This window comes from Colossoma macropomum, unplaced genomic scaffold (genome assembly GCF_904425465.1).
Source record: "Colossoma macropomum unplaced genomic scaffold, Colossoma_macropomum, whole genome shotgun sequence".
NCBI lineage: Eukaryota > Metazoa > Chordata > Actinopteri > Characiformes > Serrasalmidae > Colossoma > Colossoma macropomum.
The window spans coordinates 132,041-149,132 of NW_023495596.1; the positions used below are offsets into that span (position 1 = coordinate 132,041).

The window sequence follows — 17,092 nt, forward strand, 5'->3', positions numbered from 1 at the left end:
CAGACTCAGACAGACGCAAACAGTGTGACCCAAAGCCGTTAAAAAACCACACACACAATAAAACCATAGACTAATCATTTACAGTATTTATGGCCAGGCCTCAGTGAGAACACCATCTCTGTGGAAAATCACTCTATTGTGAAGAGCACCCTGTAGTGGTCAGCTGTGCTCCGTTACATCAAATGCTTCTTTTTTTGGCTTCACCTGGTGGACTTGCATCTAACCTGGACCAACAGTGTACTGCTACAGAGAAGCCCTGGCTATAGCTAATATTAGGAACATGGGTTTACTATATTTTTTCAGTGTATATATTAACTCTAGACATGTTTCCACCATTTCACGGATGTATTGCTTTCTGACTGGTTTTGAACAGTTTTCTCTCACTTAGTTACACTAAACACACTCCTAATTTATTCAGGCCTTATGTAAGCTATACTATATGTGGAGGTTTTTTTTCCCTATAGTTTTCTATATAACATTTACTGATTGATTTCCAACTGAAACACCTTCATCATACTTAACACTGTTAAGTAATTATTAAGATAATTTGTGCCAGTGAAAATAAAACTATATGCTGAAAAGGTTCTTATTTATTTATTTATTTTTTTATTTTTTGGTTTTGAGGTCTACAGCCTCCTTGTTGACAGGTGTTCAGAAAAATGGGAATACATGAACAATGGATAATGAAAGAGGCTCTAAAATAACAACAATGCACTAAAACTAAAACATGGTACAGGAAACATGTACATCAACAGCAACAACAATAGTAGTAAAACTTTATACAGCACCGTTCATACAGGTAGCAGCTCAAAGCGCTTTACAGACAGGTGATTAAGTTACAGTTATTACAGTAACTGCAATAAAAGACAATTATAGAAGAAAATAAACTGGAATGAATGAAAGTTAAGGGTATTAATTACAAGAAACTTAGACAATAGCAGATATATTTAGAAATTTAATTAATCTAAAAGCTAAATTAAGCAAGATACATTTCCAATGTTTCTTAAGAGCTTGACTGTCTAATAATGACACAGTATTGGTTTAGTGCAGTAGAGAATATGTTTATGTACAAGACAAGAAAGAAAATCAATGTTAGAAGCCACCGTACTCAACATGCGCACATGACCTGGTACTCAAACATCTGGACACCTGTTAACATAGTTTTGTTGATATATGGATTTTAAATATGGCATTTTCTCATATTTCAGTGCAATTTCCACGTATTTCCTGAGTTTCACATACTGGAAAAAATAAAACATAAAAAAGAAAATGTGCCATTACATTTGCACAAGCCACATTTATCGTTTTATTGTGCATGTAAATGTGCAGAGGTGTGTTCTCTGTAGAGGATGTGTCTCATTCTCACTTATAAAATCAACGTGTAATTTGTCCAGAGGCGTGTAAACGTTTGCAGGCGACTGTATATGACTGCACACATCAAATAAATGGTGTGTTAATGCGCCAAGTTAAAATGCTGTCATGCTGCAACAACCGTAGATATGCTAACGAACTACGTTGCTTGGCGGAAGAATTTCTCCCCCGCTTACTAGGAGCAATAATGATTTATTACTCATAATACACTAACTACTTAACGAGCTCTAGTGTGTTTTCTCATTGTGTTCGTTTTATAAATGGCTTCTGTGAATGTACAAGGCTGTCGCTCATTCGGCTTTCTAGTCCAAAAAAGCAGGATCTACTTTGCCACAGTAGGTGTTTTAAAGGCTTACCTAACATGACTGTTTGTTTTGTAGCCCTGAGTCTGATCAGCACTTTCTGTTTGGTTTAAGCCCTCCTCCACAGCCAGCGCTTGCTCTGCCACAAAAACCGAAAGCAAAAGTAGAAGACGTTTTGAGTGTCCAGACACGAATTTTTCGTGGTCCTTTCGAGGCAACATTGGATTATCTTTTGTCATTTTAATATTTTTTATTAGTATTATTGTTATAAGCGATGGAGCTCCGCAGCATGCCTTCGGATATGACACTGAGGTGAGTGAAAGCTGAGTGGCTTGCTGTGGCTTTGTTTCTTTCTCCCTGGAGGGACAGCACAGATGATGGAGATGGTTAACGTCGAATTTAGTGCTTTGTGAGGCTCAAACGAACCTAAAAATAAGAAACAGGCAGACGTTTCTAATCTGTAGCAGGGTATAAACGGCATGACTGTTCGATAGTTTTCTTCTGCGTACGACGAATGTAAAGTTTTATCGTGTTTACATGGGAGAATGTGAAAGAGAAAGTGCAGCCTGTGGTACAGAAATAGCGCCGTGCAGCTGTGCTAACCGACCTCCACTGCTCCTTCCCTTTCTGAGGCCCGTTAAAGCTCTGCGGTGAAGTTTAGGCCTGGGCTTAGTTTATGAGATTATTTGGGTATGAAGTAGCCAGCGTTAGTTCTGTGTCATCGGATAGAAATTAAACTGCAAGTGGTTTAATCCGTCCTTCGCCATTTAAAGGGGTATTCCCCCAATTTTTCAAAACTTCTGGATAATTCAGATGTGCAAACAGTCATTCATTCACAGTGGTCTGACGTGAAATGGTTCAGTCTTTGCAGTGGTGGTGATAGGAACCACAAACCACGTCTACAACTCAAAAATAGGCATTTTCTGCAGTTTATTTACTATCCAAAACCATCAGTGAACCTACATTTTTCTTCTGGGTTTTTTATATGTAATATTGATGATGGTAAAATACTCCTAAATCTGAAAACAATAAGTTTACTTTAGGGACTATTTTGCCTTTGCGTGTACCCCTCCGCCAGGAGTGGATAAAATGGATTCAGATACATTCGAAGCCAGTACTTTATCACAAAACTATCAGAAAACAGTGTCTCAGACATCAGATAGTGTATATATAACAATTTCATATAATAACTTTATGTGGGGAGGCTTTCAGAGGTGGACCTCTAGTTCCTATCATCACTCGGCAAGTTTTCCTAGAACAGAGCAGTTCACACCAAAACCTCTTTGAATGACTGTTTACGTCTCAACTATATAATCATGTAGAATTTTAGAAAAATCGGTGGAGTTGCCCTTAAGGTATGCCTAGCGGTTCTAACATTACGCGAAGGCTGCTGGAATGCCAGCCTGACTGGTGGTGGTGTTGTTGCTAGTGTCGTTATGTTACGTGTTGATTATTTAATTATTCTGTTGTTTAATTCATAGCTTACTGAATTTTGTTGTTTTATGTTGGAGCTTTACTCCTCAGGTTCTCTGGCTGTATCAGATGCATTCAGACATCTTGTTTTAAGGATTTAATACCTCAGCTGGAAAATTTGCATTGCAAATACAATAAATAGGCTGCAGTCAGACTGCAAGGTTTGACCTCAGTGACACAGTACCAGTCAAATATTCTGACATTAATGTATGTTTTTCATACTCGTAAAGGCATTTTTATCTAAGGCCTTATACTTACATGGTTAAAATTCAAGTTTTAAGACAAGTTATAATAGTGAAAATGATGCGTATTTTTCCTTGAAATGCCATAAATACAGAAAGAAAGTTACAAAGATAAATAAGATGTTATGAAAACATAAGAGTTATGAAAAGGGTTTGTTAAAACGTTCTCAACATTTCTGCCACGTCATTAGCTCTCACCTCACTGTGAGGTGGGTGTTTTTCACCCTTATGAGGAGAGTGGTTTCGCTATCAGCAATCTGCGGGACAACTGTCCAGCCTCTCTCCAACTCCCTCCCCCCACCCCCACCTCCCACGCTCTCAATTACATTGCCACCCTGCCAATACTCCCTGCCACCCTGGTAAAATTTTAGTTCCGTCACTGCGTACCTTAAATGAGCTTTGAAGGTACACTACATTCACTTTCCCAGAGGAAAAAGGCATATTTGGGTAACACTTCATCTTGATAGCTGCTTTGTAGATGCTCAGTCTGTCTTCTACTGAAATGTATTAAAATGTTTGTCAAATGCAACTGCGCTTGAGGTTGAATGTGATGGATTCTGTTAAATCTAACCCTAACCATAACATCAACACAAACCTCCACCAGCTCCTCCTGGAGATCTGCTTTCCTGTATTTAGTTCCAGACTGCATCTAACATGCATCTGGTACAGCCAATTAAGAATGTCTGAAGCAGTTAAGGAGCTGGAGCAGGTGTGGCAGATTGTGGTTGGAGCTAGACTCTGCAGGAAGGTAGATCTCCAGGGCCAAGGTTGGTGACCACTGACCTACACATACTCCTAAACCTAACCCTTACCATAATCAACCACCAGAAAGTTTATTAATAATTTAAGTACCTGTAGATCATCTATAGAGGGCTATCAAAATAAAGTGAGACCTTTAAAACACTTAAAAGAAGGAATTGCGATGAAAAATGGTTTCTTTAAGCTTACAACCCAAATGAATGTGTCTGTACTGAAAAAGTGCAGTTCAGTGCCCCTTTTTCTGAGTGTGGCAGAACATCTCAGGTAACAGTGCCAATGCTGTGTAAGCTTCATCAAGGCAAATTGGGGCTATATTGAAGAATCTAAAAGAGAAGATTCATTTGAAATTTTAACGCTGCACAATTTGTGGTATTTCATAGTATTCTAAAATGTGGACAATAGTGAAGCTGTGGAAAGCTGTTTCATGAGTTAATGTGGCCACACTTTTCCGCAGGCAAGCCTGTGCAAGCCAGCTCTGTTTAGTAAGATCAAATAACTGTCACTGATAACTGTCACTGTTCAGTCAACTGTCTTAGCCAATAAAACTGTGCTGTGCTGGATGTTGCCATGCCCTGGTAAAGTCATGCCTCCATATAAAGTTAGATAAACACAGCTGTATCCCATTAATCCCATCAAGTCTTGTCCTACTATTGTTATTTTAAAATTATTACATGGATTATGCTATTAAAAACTATTAAAAAATGAAATAGGTTATATTAAACACAGACATTTGAGCGTATGAAGGCCCTCAGATCTCAGTCACACAGCTATGCAAAGCTGAACTGCTTGTTCGGGAGTTAGATTAGCTTGCTGTTTATATAATTTGCCTGTATTAAGACTCGTGACTAAGCAGAAATTGTCTAATACTGATTAATCATTTAAATTCCATTCACTTTCAGTGTCAGTACAGAAATACACAAAAGTACAGGATGATAACAAAAAGCTTTTCTACTAGACTCGAAGTACACACAATAAATAGTGAGCAGGAAAAAAGCTAAACAATAATAAATAAGAGAAAAATATGACTAGGTGTGGGAAGACAGTGGTATATGAAGAGCAGAAGTGTTCTGGCTGAGGAGGATAGGTTGTGTGGAATTAAAGGAACGCTTCAGCGTTTTCCAGCCTGCTCTCTGTCTGCTGCATTTGTAGCATATGGTTGATCACCACAGTCAAGAATTTCAGCAAAATTCAAAATTGAAGCACTTACAACTGAAGTTGATAGGCAGGCGCTGAAACTTATGAACTGACTGTAAAAGTACAGTCATATGCAAAGGTTTGAATACTAACTATCAAACTCCATGTTTTGTTGATTTTCCAAGTGAAAATACACATTCTCTACAGGGAACAAACCTAAAGGGAAATTGCACCAAATTTTCAAATTTTCAGGTATATTTGTGTTGTAGACATTGTGACCCCTGGTTCCTATCACGTATCATCAGAAATCAGAGTAGGTATGTTTCTCTACAATGAAATATTTCACATCAGAACACTTAATGGAATTTCCTTGAGTGAATTGTGCAGAAATTTTGAAAAAATGGGTGGAATTCCCCTTTACATATGGTGTTTATCTGCAGCTTTTAGTGCACGATTGCATTTTAATTGCTGAGTTTAACATGATGGAACAAAAATAAAACATTCATTCTAAAATGTGCTATAATTTTATGTTTTCTGTTTTATGTTTTTTATTTTTATGTGCTCTTTGTAGAGGATATGTTAACATTTTTCATAAAAAAAAATCAACAAAACAGGAGGCACACAATCTTTTGCACATGACTGTATGCTTTACTCCGAATCGGTATGTTACCATCAGAGTAGATCATGGCCCACTGTCTAGTTCCTTCAGCGCTGGCCATGGATTTCATTTATATAAAAGTGTATGGAGTCAATGAGTTCTTTCACCAAGGAAACATTAAATAAATATTTGTAACTGACCACCTGCTACAGCTAGCTGAAAGAGACTGCCCTCTGACCCCATTGTCAGCAACAAAGTACATAGTCTGTGATGTATAATCTTATTTACTCCCACCTCACCTCTTAACATTAAAGGGGAATTCCATCAGTTTTTCCAAAATCCTGCATAATTAAATTGTCATGTAAATCTAAATTTAATGTAAATCATTCAGAATGGCTTGATGTGAAATGCTCCATTCTAGAGAGACTTACTGGTCAGAATCGTTCGGGTGGTCATAGGAACCAGATGTCTAAAGAATTTGAGGTTACTGAAAGCCAATGCATGAATGCTTTACATGATTCTTGAGGGTTTGCTTTATGATAGTTTTGAGATAGAAGATTGAAGATTTTGGCCTAAAACATACCTTTTTTTATTTGTTCACAGTGGAGAGGTACATGCAAGGCATTGTAAAGCAAAACAGGCCCCTTTTTTCAGATTTATCACTATTTTACCATTATCGATATTAGATGTAAAAACTCCTGTAAAACACATGTAGGTTCACATGTGGTTTTGGATTAAAAATAAAATGAATATATTTTGTTATAGATATTGCGACCTCAACCATTGAATTGTGCAGGTCTTGTACTTCCTTCACAATCATTGGTTAGAAATCTTTAACACCATGTCAGAAAAGTTTTAGGATCCCTCTCAAACTGGCCGCAGTCACGGCTCTTTTTTAACCGCCCCTCTCATTTTGTCATTACAAAGGTGCACAGCAGAGTTTGTAGTATTTACTGCTCTGTGAGTTGGCGCCTGATTCTGCTGAGGTGGAAATGATCTGCTCCTCTCTCTCAATATAACTGGAGTAGGGAAGTTCTTCACCGTGCGAAATTTGAGAAAAGTAGGAGTACATGTTCCGAACAAAGGGTACTGTGTGTGTGCAATTTGTTCACGGTAGTACGAACAACGTAAATGTACCTTCGAAAAACGAACAGTGGTCTTTAAGGACCAATTGTGCACCCTAAATGAGGCTCTGCAATATGTGCACTACATTCATGTTCCCAGGAGAACTGTGCATATTTCTACCTTTTCATAACCGTAATGAACGTACCACCCCAGTGACAATTTAATATCTTTTTTATAGACCAGATTTAGAAAAATTCACCTTTTCTCACACGTGAAAGACTTAGTCAATCTCACAATCTTATTTTATATTCAATCAATTTTGCTATTTTATGTCTAAACGTCTTCATGCATACATTTGATTATCGTTATACTAATGTAACAATATAGTAAGGCGTTGATTGTTTTGTAAGCTAAGGCTGAATGATTTAGAGAAAATGTCTGGAATTTTTCTGACCAATTTAAATCACAGTAGGTGATTATTCTCTATAAATCAAGGCCCAGGCATGTTTTTCTTGTTTTGCTCATGAAGACCAGAATATCTGCTTTTTCTCTCTTGAGGCTTGAAGTTGTGATGTCACATCCCACGGGTGCTTGGTTGCTTTTGACTGGTCAAACTCATCTACAAGCAGTTCACAGGCTCTGTGTTATTAGGCTATTTATTCACTTTGTATTATTGTTTAATTTGAAATATACTGTGATGCACATGTGCTGCACTTTATGTATGAAAGGTGCTGCATAATTAAATTATTCTTAGTTGAACCAGTGATAGGCAAAAGTTTGTGCGACCCAGTCAAATGATGTTTTGATAATTACTGTTTATTTGCTCAGTTTAACATATCAGGGGAAAACATAACAATTAAATGTGGCACAATTTGTTAACCTCTGTGTTAAATTGCAAACTAAAATGTGCAGAGAAACTCATATTTAATTGTGTGTAACTGTTTTTACTTAAGTTACTGTCAAAGAGGTCTAAAAACATTTAACTAGACCAGTTTTCTGAAATATTGATACAAACACATGAAAAGGTTTGAACACACTGAGTTGAAACATAACCTTTGCGCAGGACTGATGTAATTCAAATAAGAAAAACTTTGTTTGTATAGCACCTTTCATACATAATATGCAGCACGTGCTTCACAACACATTTCAAATTAAACAGTAAGGAGCAGTGTAATGCAACATTTAACAGATAACATAAAAATGAAAATCTGTTAATAGAGTAAAAAAGGAAATGGGGAAGAAAATGGAGTGAAAATAAAAAATGTTAATAAAATAAAACAAAATAAATAAAATATAGGATTAATTAGAAAGACAAGAAGGTACAGTATAAAAAGAAAAGAGTTTATGTTGTAAGAAATCAGTTCTGTGTGTTAAATTATACATATGTGTGTGTAAGAAGTGGACAAGCTGGAGTAGGAGTACAAACTGTTTAGAGAGGTGACAAACATTGCAGTATTGCTCCACAAGATGTCACTATTTGCCTTTGCTTTCCAGACTAAATCTCATAGTCTGACAGCAACAGGCAGTTCAGAGCGAAACAAGCTTCCACTGTCAAGTTATCTGTGCTGATTCCTTGTGAATAGTGTCATTCGATTTGTTTATTAATGCTCTGTTCTAATTTGGTGGACCGAAAGCAGAAAAGGCTTAACAGTTGGTGTGAGGTGGATGAGAACATACACTGACCATACATTAAGTTACACTTTACTGTCTGGAAAAAAGTACAGTGAGAATAGCATTGCACTTTTATGACCTTGTTAAATTGCACCATTTCCAGACTGGCTGAGAGAGAGCGTTGTAGGACACTGGTGACCTCTTTCATATAGATGCCTTCTCTATGTACAGTGCTCAAAACTTGTTTTGTCTTGTTTATTTATTTATTCTGGACACATTTATTCTTTTGTGTCAATTAGTAAAGTTCTAACAACCAGCAATAAAAACTAATAAACACTCAAAATGATCTTAGTAACTAAGTCTTGGCATGTTGGCATGTTCTTGGCAAACATGCAGGTTTTGAATACATACCTAATTTTTTTTTTTCCACTACTTCAGTACATTTTTAATGCATTTGAAATCTTTTTCACAAATGTTTTTTTTTGTAGCCAAGAGTCAATATTTTGTTGACAGTTCAACTCAATATTCAAGCAATATTCACTGCTTTAGAAATATTCTGAAGCAATATCTTTCAAAATGTTAATGAAATAATTAGATGGTGGCTCTCCAGGAGTAGTATTGTAGATTTCTGGTTTGAGCATTTAGATTAGTGTCCCAACATTTGTTTTGAAGTGAAAATGGGGCTTAGATGGACATTCAGTAGTTTGCTATTGTGCAGTTGGACCCTAAATACTGAGTGATAAGTAATTATATAGTTGAAATTATGTACTTGTGAATACAGTAAAGCACAGTTTCCATAATACATTAACAAATAAAATAATTCTAAAAAAAAACTAATGACGATAGAGCTGTGTCAAGCCTCCTTCTGAGCACCATAGTTAATTGTTCTCGACAGATCAGCCATGCTACCTGGTTTGTTATCTGCATGGTATGTAGCCTTATGTAAGTGTTTATAGCTGGTGTTTGTATGCTAGCTTCTAGGTCATACCAGCAGCTATGTCTAAATCATCTCTATCTCCAGACTGAATCAGTCCCTGTTGTTGTGATGCTAGCATGCTGGTGTGACCTGGCAGTCAGGTAATGGAGACTTTGTTGTGGTAATGAATAATGTCGTAGGTCTACCGTTGAGTGAGTGTCTGCTGTGGACAAAATCTCCTCAACACAAGTTAATCCCGTCCCAGGCGAAGACGTCTGATGTTAAGAGCAAACATTAATTTGTGAGCTGCTAACAGGTTCTGATAAAGACACTTCTACATCCATAAATGCAAAACCTGCAAATTTGCTCAGACGCTCTGTTTAAATTCTCCATATAGACCTCCACAATGAAGACAAGCGTCAGCCTGTCTTGAATACCAGCAATCAAAGAATGAGAGATTTGATCAGTGGGAAATCAAAGCCTGCTGACGAGCATGCTAGCTTTTCCTTGGAACTCTGTGAGTTTTCACATAAACTAGCATGAATCACCCTTTGCCTCAAGGAGTCAGGCAGGATTCTGTTAGACAGCGGTTTTCCTTTGAAACCCCCTGTCAGATGTCCTTGGAAAGGAAATGAAATCTACTAAATCTTAGCCTATGTTCTGAGTTTTAGCCTGGTGATGTAAGGCCACATTTCTGCTGTGCTTTAGGATGTATTACAGCACAATGCTTCATTTTTCAGCTCTCCTCCTGTTTAATTATGCTGACTAGTAAAGCAGGTTTTATTCTCTTATCAGCTCCACAGGTGCAAATTTTCATATCTGCTCAGCTCTACAGGTCCAAGTTGCCCTCATTTCAAACTGCCCTTATAGTTTGATCTCTTTGTCATCACTTATTATTGTATAATTGCAAGAGATTAAGTGCTTGCATGGGAGCTCAAGCCTGTTTTTAGGAGACATGACCTTTCAGTGAAGGCTGTTTGTTGTCTAGCTCAGTAAGGTGTTTCCTACCACCGAGGAGGAAATGCATACCAGAGACAGTTGTTGGTTTAGCATATTTGCACAGCTTGAGCTGCATGCTTGTTATTCCTTTATATGTGGATCTTAAGACTTCCTATAAATGATTTTTCATGTTCTGGGAAATTGAAATGTAAGTTCTGTAGTCTTAAAAATAATGGCACCTCCATATGAAAATAACTTGCGATGAATAAAAAATGTAATTGTAATTTGCTTTTTTACGCACCATGTTGGTGCTGTAATATAGGCTAAAGCTTACATAAGAGGTAGGCTATGAAGTTATTGTTGCTACTCATGAGTTAAAAGTGTGTATGTCTTTAGGGGGTCCAGTAAAAACATTAGGTGGCTTGGTCACCATGGACCCCTGTTGCTATAGGCCCAGGCCCCGATGTGACTGCTCTACCTGCACTACCAGTTGCTACGCCACTCTATGTAATTTCAGTTGAAAATTGGGAACTGTACATAGTTATGAGAGTAGAGAAATGAAGTAAAACTCTTCAACCCTCCAACCTAACCTGCAACAAATCTGGATAGAAGAAACATTGTCCTGAGGACCCGTTTGGGAAGCTTTCATGCTCCAGGCTTTCATGGGTTAAAGTGCTGAGAAAGAAGAGCATACAAAACTGTAAACATTTTAAGGGAGTAAGTGCTGCACGGAGATTGCTCAGCTGTTGGAGATAAAGCTCAGTGGACTGGCTTATGTAAGGACTGAAGCACTTAACCTACTTATTGCTCGTCTTGTGGCAATTTTGCCATTGTGATCCCTTTCTCATTATTCCTTGACCCTATAATGTTTTCTGCTGCCTCTATAGACTTGGCACTGCATTTCAGTCATTACAGGCTTGCTCAGGCTGTCTCTTGTCCCTGACCAACAACAACATGCACACTTGTCTGGGACTCTTTTGGCCACAGCGCCACAAAACTGTTAGATGAGTAAACAGCTTTTGCCAGCTACTCACTACTTCCGCCACTACATGCTCTGAGAACTGTAGCTGAGTAGGGAGGTGGATTTGGAATGATTTATGTGTGCTTTGAAGTTTAGAGGAACCATTTCTACAAGTCTAGTTTCGTTATGAGGGAGTGTGGAGCCTTCTGCGCTGTGAGAATGCACGTGATTTTGAAGAGTCACATTTAGCAAAGCTGGCACTGAAGCTGAAACCACTAGAGGCCTCCTGGAATTAGTTTCGACCACTATTGAAATACCAAATTTTCCTTAGCAAAGTAAAAAAAGGTAAAAAAAACAAAAAATTATAAAAGAGGTAAAAGTGGAATACAGTGTACATAATCCAAAATACAAACAAACTGGTATCTGGTAACATATTAAAAAACACACATAATACATTGGGATGATAAAGTAAGTGATCCCATTTGAGACCATAATTGTTTTATGATGCCAAGTAATGGCTACGTGCAGTTTAAAACATTTACTGCTGGATTGCTGTTTTTATTACTCGAGCGCAAGGTTACAAACACACAATGAGACGCACGCAGGTCACAGGAAAGCATCCAGGGAAGCGGGGTGGTTTCCAGCACAGACAAGGGAGTTTCTTGTAAATGCCCGCGTTTCTCCTCAGTGGCGACTCCGCCTGGTCATATGGTAGTATTACGCTGTGAAAAAAAGTCACGTGATTTACAAGAAATCCAAGCAAGGCTTTACAGCAGCCACCGTCTGGGAGCATGTGAGCTTGTCAGTTGGGAGGCATGTCCTGAGGTGACTTTACCACTGTAGCTACTGACAGTGCAGTTTACAACTGCCATTCACAAACGGTGGCTTGAGTTCTCAGGGTAAAGACCATTGTGATGTGCAATGCATTTGATTCGGTTTCTTTATTTTTTATTCTTTTGTTTGCTTTAGCAGGTTATTCACAGTGGATACTTACATGATACTCAGACATCAGCCATACTAAGATGAGATTACACTCACAACAATGAACCAAGGGGGGATGTTTGACTTATAAACTGACAGTATGTCAGCATTTATTGCAGTTGCATTTGATGTTGAGGCCATATATGCTGACCCTGCTCTATTTAAGTGAATGGAAATGTTTGGCATAGTTAAACTATGCTCTGATATCCTGGCTACGTGCATGCTGAGGTCAGGCAGCAGTGACCAGTAGGTTAGATATCCATGCGCTTATTTTAACGTGCACAGGCGTCTTTGCTACACTAGGTGCAATGAGAGCAGTTCTGCATGTGAATGAATGCTGCAGAAGACAAACCCTGTATAAAAAGGTCAGAGAAAAAAAAATGCTGGACATTTACAGCCACGGTACTTAACCCAAGTTGTTGATAGCAGCGCACAAACAATCCTGTGTAGTCATACACACGCTTCTACTAAATGACAGTGAAGTTTCCGGAGGGTTAAACTGACCCTTGAACTATTACAAGTTGGGGAAGTCGCTCATTGCTGCACTTTTCACACACCGCTGTAAAGAAAGTTAACACCTTCACCCCTTGGCAAATATTCAGTTATTCATTTAAAGACAAACGGTGTAAGTTATGTAGTTATCAGTTATAAGCGTGGGCCCTCATGTTTTTTTTTCAGCTTTCACTGATGCGCACCCTGGATTCTGCAGGTGTCATCTGCTGTTGTTTATGGAATTGAAGACGCTCTGTGTGTTGTGGACATAACCTGCCTTGTCTATAAACAGCAGAATAGCCAGTGCCGTCGTCTGGACTCTGTAAGAGCTTGAATTGAACACTAATGGAGTTAATTTAATGCAGGTGGTTTGACCGGAGGCCTTTTGTAATCACGCAGTCACTTACTACCACTCACTGCGGAGTTACCCAATTTCCATTCGATATTCAGAGCAGATTACAGTATAATGCTTATGATAGTCCTGTTTAATTATTCATTCAAATTTTAAAGTATGTGGAAATGGAGACTGGTTAGAATTGCTGTGCAAAGCACTTTGGCAGTGTGTCTAGTGCTTACATTCACACAGTAATAACTGTGGAGTCATTTTAATCCAGTATGAATCTGCAGTGTGTGTAGTTTTACAGTCTCACAACAATAATTATTAAGCGATTTCATTGTAAATCTACAGTGTGTATAGTTTCACAGTCTGACATCAATATTTGGAGTGAATTTAGTGTGAATGCATTATGTGTAGAATTTAAAGTCTGACAGTAATAATCGCAGAATGCTTTTAATCCAGTATGAATCTGCAGTGTATGTAGTTTATACAGTCTGACTGTAATAATTGTCGAGTGATTTTAAACCAGTATGAATATGCAGTGCATGTAGTTTTTACAGTCTGACAGTAATAATTACATAGTGATTTTACTCCTGTATGAATCTGCAGTGTGTGTAGCGTTTATGGTCTCACAGTAATAATTACGGACTGGTTGTAATCCAGTATGAATCTGCAGTGCTTGTAGTGTTTACAGTGTGACAGCAATAATTTTGAAGTGAATTTAATCCAGTATGAATATGCAATGTGTATAGTTTTTTGTTACAGTGTAAGAGTAATAATTGCAGAGCGCTTTTAACCCAGTATGGTGGACAGCAAAAATTTTAAAGTGAATTTAATCCAGTATGAATATGCAGATTGTAGTGTTTACAATCTCACTGCAGTAATTGAGGAGTGAATTCAATCCAGTGTGAATCTGTAGTAATTGTAGACCTTCCAGTCTGACAGTAATAACTGTGGAGAGAGTGGAGTGGAGAGATCTATAATTGGCTGAACCTGGAGGTCCATCAGTAGTAATAACCCTGTTCCACCCCCCCCTAATGCTAAAAGAACGTGCCAAATTAGACTACACTGAAAGAAAACATCAAGCGACATGCCCTGTTGTTAAACAAATGCAGAATTGTCTTTTATTATGATAGCTGCCCCAAACATGGGCATGGTAATGTTTAACTTGTCGGGACAGAGCTGGTCATACTGTTAGATGAATGTGACATGCATATGACAGTAGTTAGACAACAATTATTGGATTTGTAAAATGAGGAACATGGCAGATCTGAAACAGGATGTATTATAAGCTATCATTAATTATAAATACATATGACATATAAATTGAACTCTGCATTGATGTGCCAATTTATTGAAAAATGTTGTTCATCGGACAATAAGTCATTTTGTTGCTTGGCAAACTAATTTTAACTGCATTACTTGGTGGGAGAATTGTTCAAAGCAATTACAGCTGTGTGCAAAATTTTGGACACCCCTATTCAAATTACATGTTTAGTTGATTTTGTGAGGGGAGATAAGTTAACATGTCCTCTGCAGAGAACACACTTCTGCCTCTGAGGCACAATTACGGTTTACTGAATATACATAAAGCATAAAATGTGTCCTGTACAAAAAATGATGGCAAATCTATGTTTATGTTATGTGTCATTTGTTCCAATGTGTTAAACTCAACTCAACAGAAAAGTGCGCTAAGACGTGCAGAAAAATGCCATATATGTAGGTATTTAAGTGTGTTCTCTGTAGAAGATGTAGGAAAACAACAAAATATGTAATTGGACTTGCAGTATTCAAATGTTTGCATATGACTGTATCATTGATATTGAGTCACATTCTTTATTGAACATTCTATATTTTGTATTGATGTTATCATATTGTATTGTGTTGTTGTTTATGTGCTGGCTAGCATGAGAGCAACTGAATGTGTCTATATGGGATCGATGTCACCTCAAAGTTTTTTTTTCTGTAACTGCTGTGAAACATCTGTATGTAAGTTGTATAATTGTGAGAGTGAGGAGGGGAAGTATAGGTCCACCACTTCCTTTGGTGTGTTTGGCTTGTGAGAGAGCTCTGTTGGAACTCTTCAGCAGGTCAGGTATGGTTTGCTAAAACACAGCAGTGATTCCATACTTCTCTGTATGCTGTATGTGGTTGTTTTTATGTGTTGAACCTGACCAACCTGAAGCACATGAAAAATGAGTAACGTAGTATGTGTGACTAACCCGAATGATTCAGTACAAGGCAATTTAGGTTGTATTGCTGCTTATAGTTGCCTATTTATATCGACCGTTGTAGGTTTCAGGGTGATGACACCTGGGGAAACCAGAGCTGTACAGAAGAGATGTACAGAAAATGTATTTTTTGGTTTATAACGAAAGAAAAAAACAACGGTGTCATCTATATCATTTATAAGTGGAAGAACAGCTGACTTGACTTCTTAGGCCCTAAGGGCCCATGAGTGGGCTCCTCACGTAACATACTTGTTAGTCATATAAAATGAGTTTCATAGGCGTTATTGAATAAATAAACCTTGGATTCAAGGGATTAAGCTCAGCATTGTGATTCATGAAGGAACCTTATCAAAAGTAATTAATATTTGTCTTTGACAAGCGTTGTTCCAAGATAAATAGAACCATAAATAGGCTTTGCAAATCATAAACTGTCAAGTGTAAAAGCACAGGCTTCTCCAGACTGGTCTGTTCGCTGATCTACAAACCCAATTCCAAAAAAGTTCAGAAAAAAGTGTAGCTAAAAACAGCAGATAGCAACAGTTTGCAAATCTGTTCTAAACTGTATTCAGTTGAAAACATTAAAAAAAGTCCAAAGACATTTAATGTTCAACTAAGCATCTGCCAAAAAAGTTGGGACAGGGGCATATTTCCCACTTTATTACATCATCTTTCCATTTAACGACATTCAGTGAGTAAATTTTTTTTCCTATCCATGATTGATATGATACTTCAGCTGCTGAACAATCTGGAGTCTCGATTGTCGCTTCATAATGCGCCACACATTTTCAATGGGAGAAAGGTCTGGACTGCAGGCACCTGCACTCTCTTACTTCAAAGCCATGCTGTTATAAAATGTGCAGAATGTGGCTTGGCATTGTCTTGCTGAAACAAGCAAGGGTGTCCCCGAAAAAGTATGTTACATGTTGCTCCAAAATATATATGTACCCCTCAGTATGTATGTACCCCTCACAGACCCCTCACAGTTCCCCATGTCACTGGCACTAACACACTTCCACACCATGGCAGAAGCCTTGCAGTCCCGTGTTGAGAAACACCGTTCTTAAACTGTTGGACTAATCGCTCACGCAGTTTTTTGCAAAAAGTGGGAACTGAGCCTCTTGTAAACGCTTCTTATATACATAGTCATGATAACATCACCTGTTGAGCCTGCTGCACCTGTGCCACACTCTCTTTTGACTGTTGTCTAGTCACCTGTTTACTTCTGGAAAGTTCTAAAGCAGGTGTTTTTGATCATTCCGATTATGATTAGCATCAGCTAGATTAGAGCACTTGTTCTGACCTGGCAACCAGGCCAAAAGCTTAGTTGTTTAGTTGTTATGTTGGTAAGTTTCATCTGAAGAAGCATCGTTAAATGACTACCCGTTCCACAAAACCGTAGTTCGACTGAACATTTGAAACCATCATCAGAAAGGTATAGGCATTACAGCTCTGAGGCTGTGGTTAGCACCTTAAGTTATTGTCAGTTCCTGTTGAATAAGTCATTGATTACAGACGTGTGTCTCAACCGAGGAAAGCATGCTATGAGATTCGGGCATTTTGTTGATGATCTATCATTAGAAAAGATTTTCTTGTCCAGCGGTTCTGGAAATTATAAGCTGTTTTAGCCGTACATTGTAAAAATTTAAGCCACCTCAAATATCCAATAGAGTATCCAGAAAG

The 17,092-nt window shown here is 38.0% G+C and overlaps 1 long non-coding RNA gene across 1 annotated transcript in view; it reads left to right on the plus strand.

Annotated features, from left to right (window-relative positions):
* Positions 1–1,787: 1,787 nt before the first annotated feature.
* Positions 1,788–17,092, plus strand: part of LOC118802509 — a 50,652-nt gene continuing 35,347 nt past the window's right edge. Inside the window, exon 1 of the long non-coding RNA XR_005006689.1 lies at positions 1,788–1,985. This is a non-coding gene — a long non-coding RNA (uncharacterized LOC118802509). The remainder of the gene's footprint in view (positions 1,986–17,092) is intronic.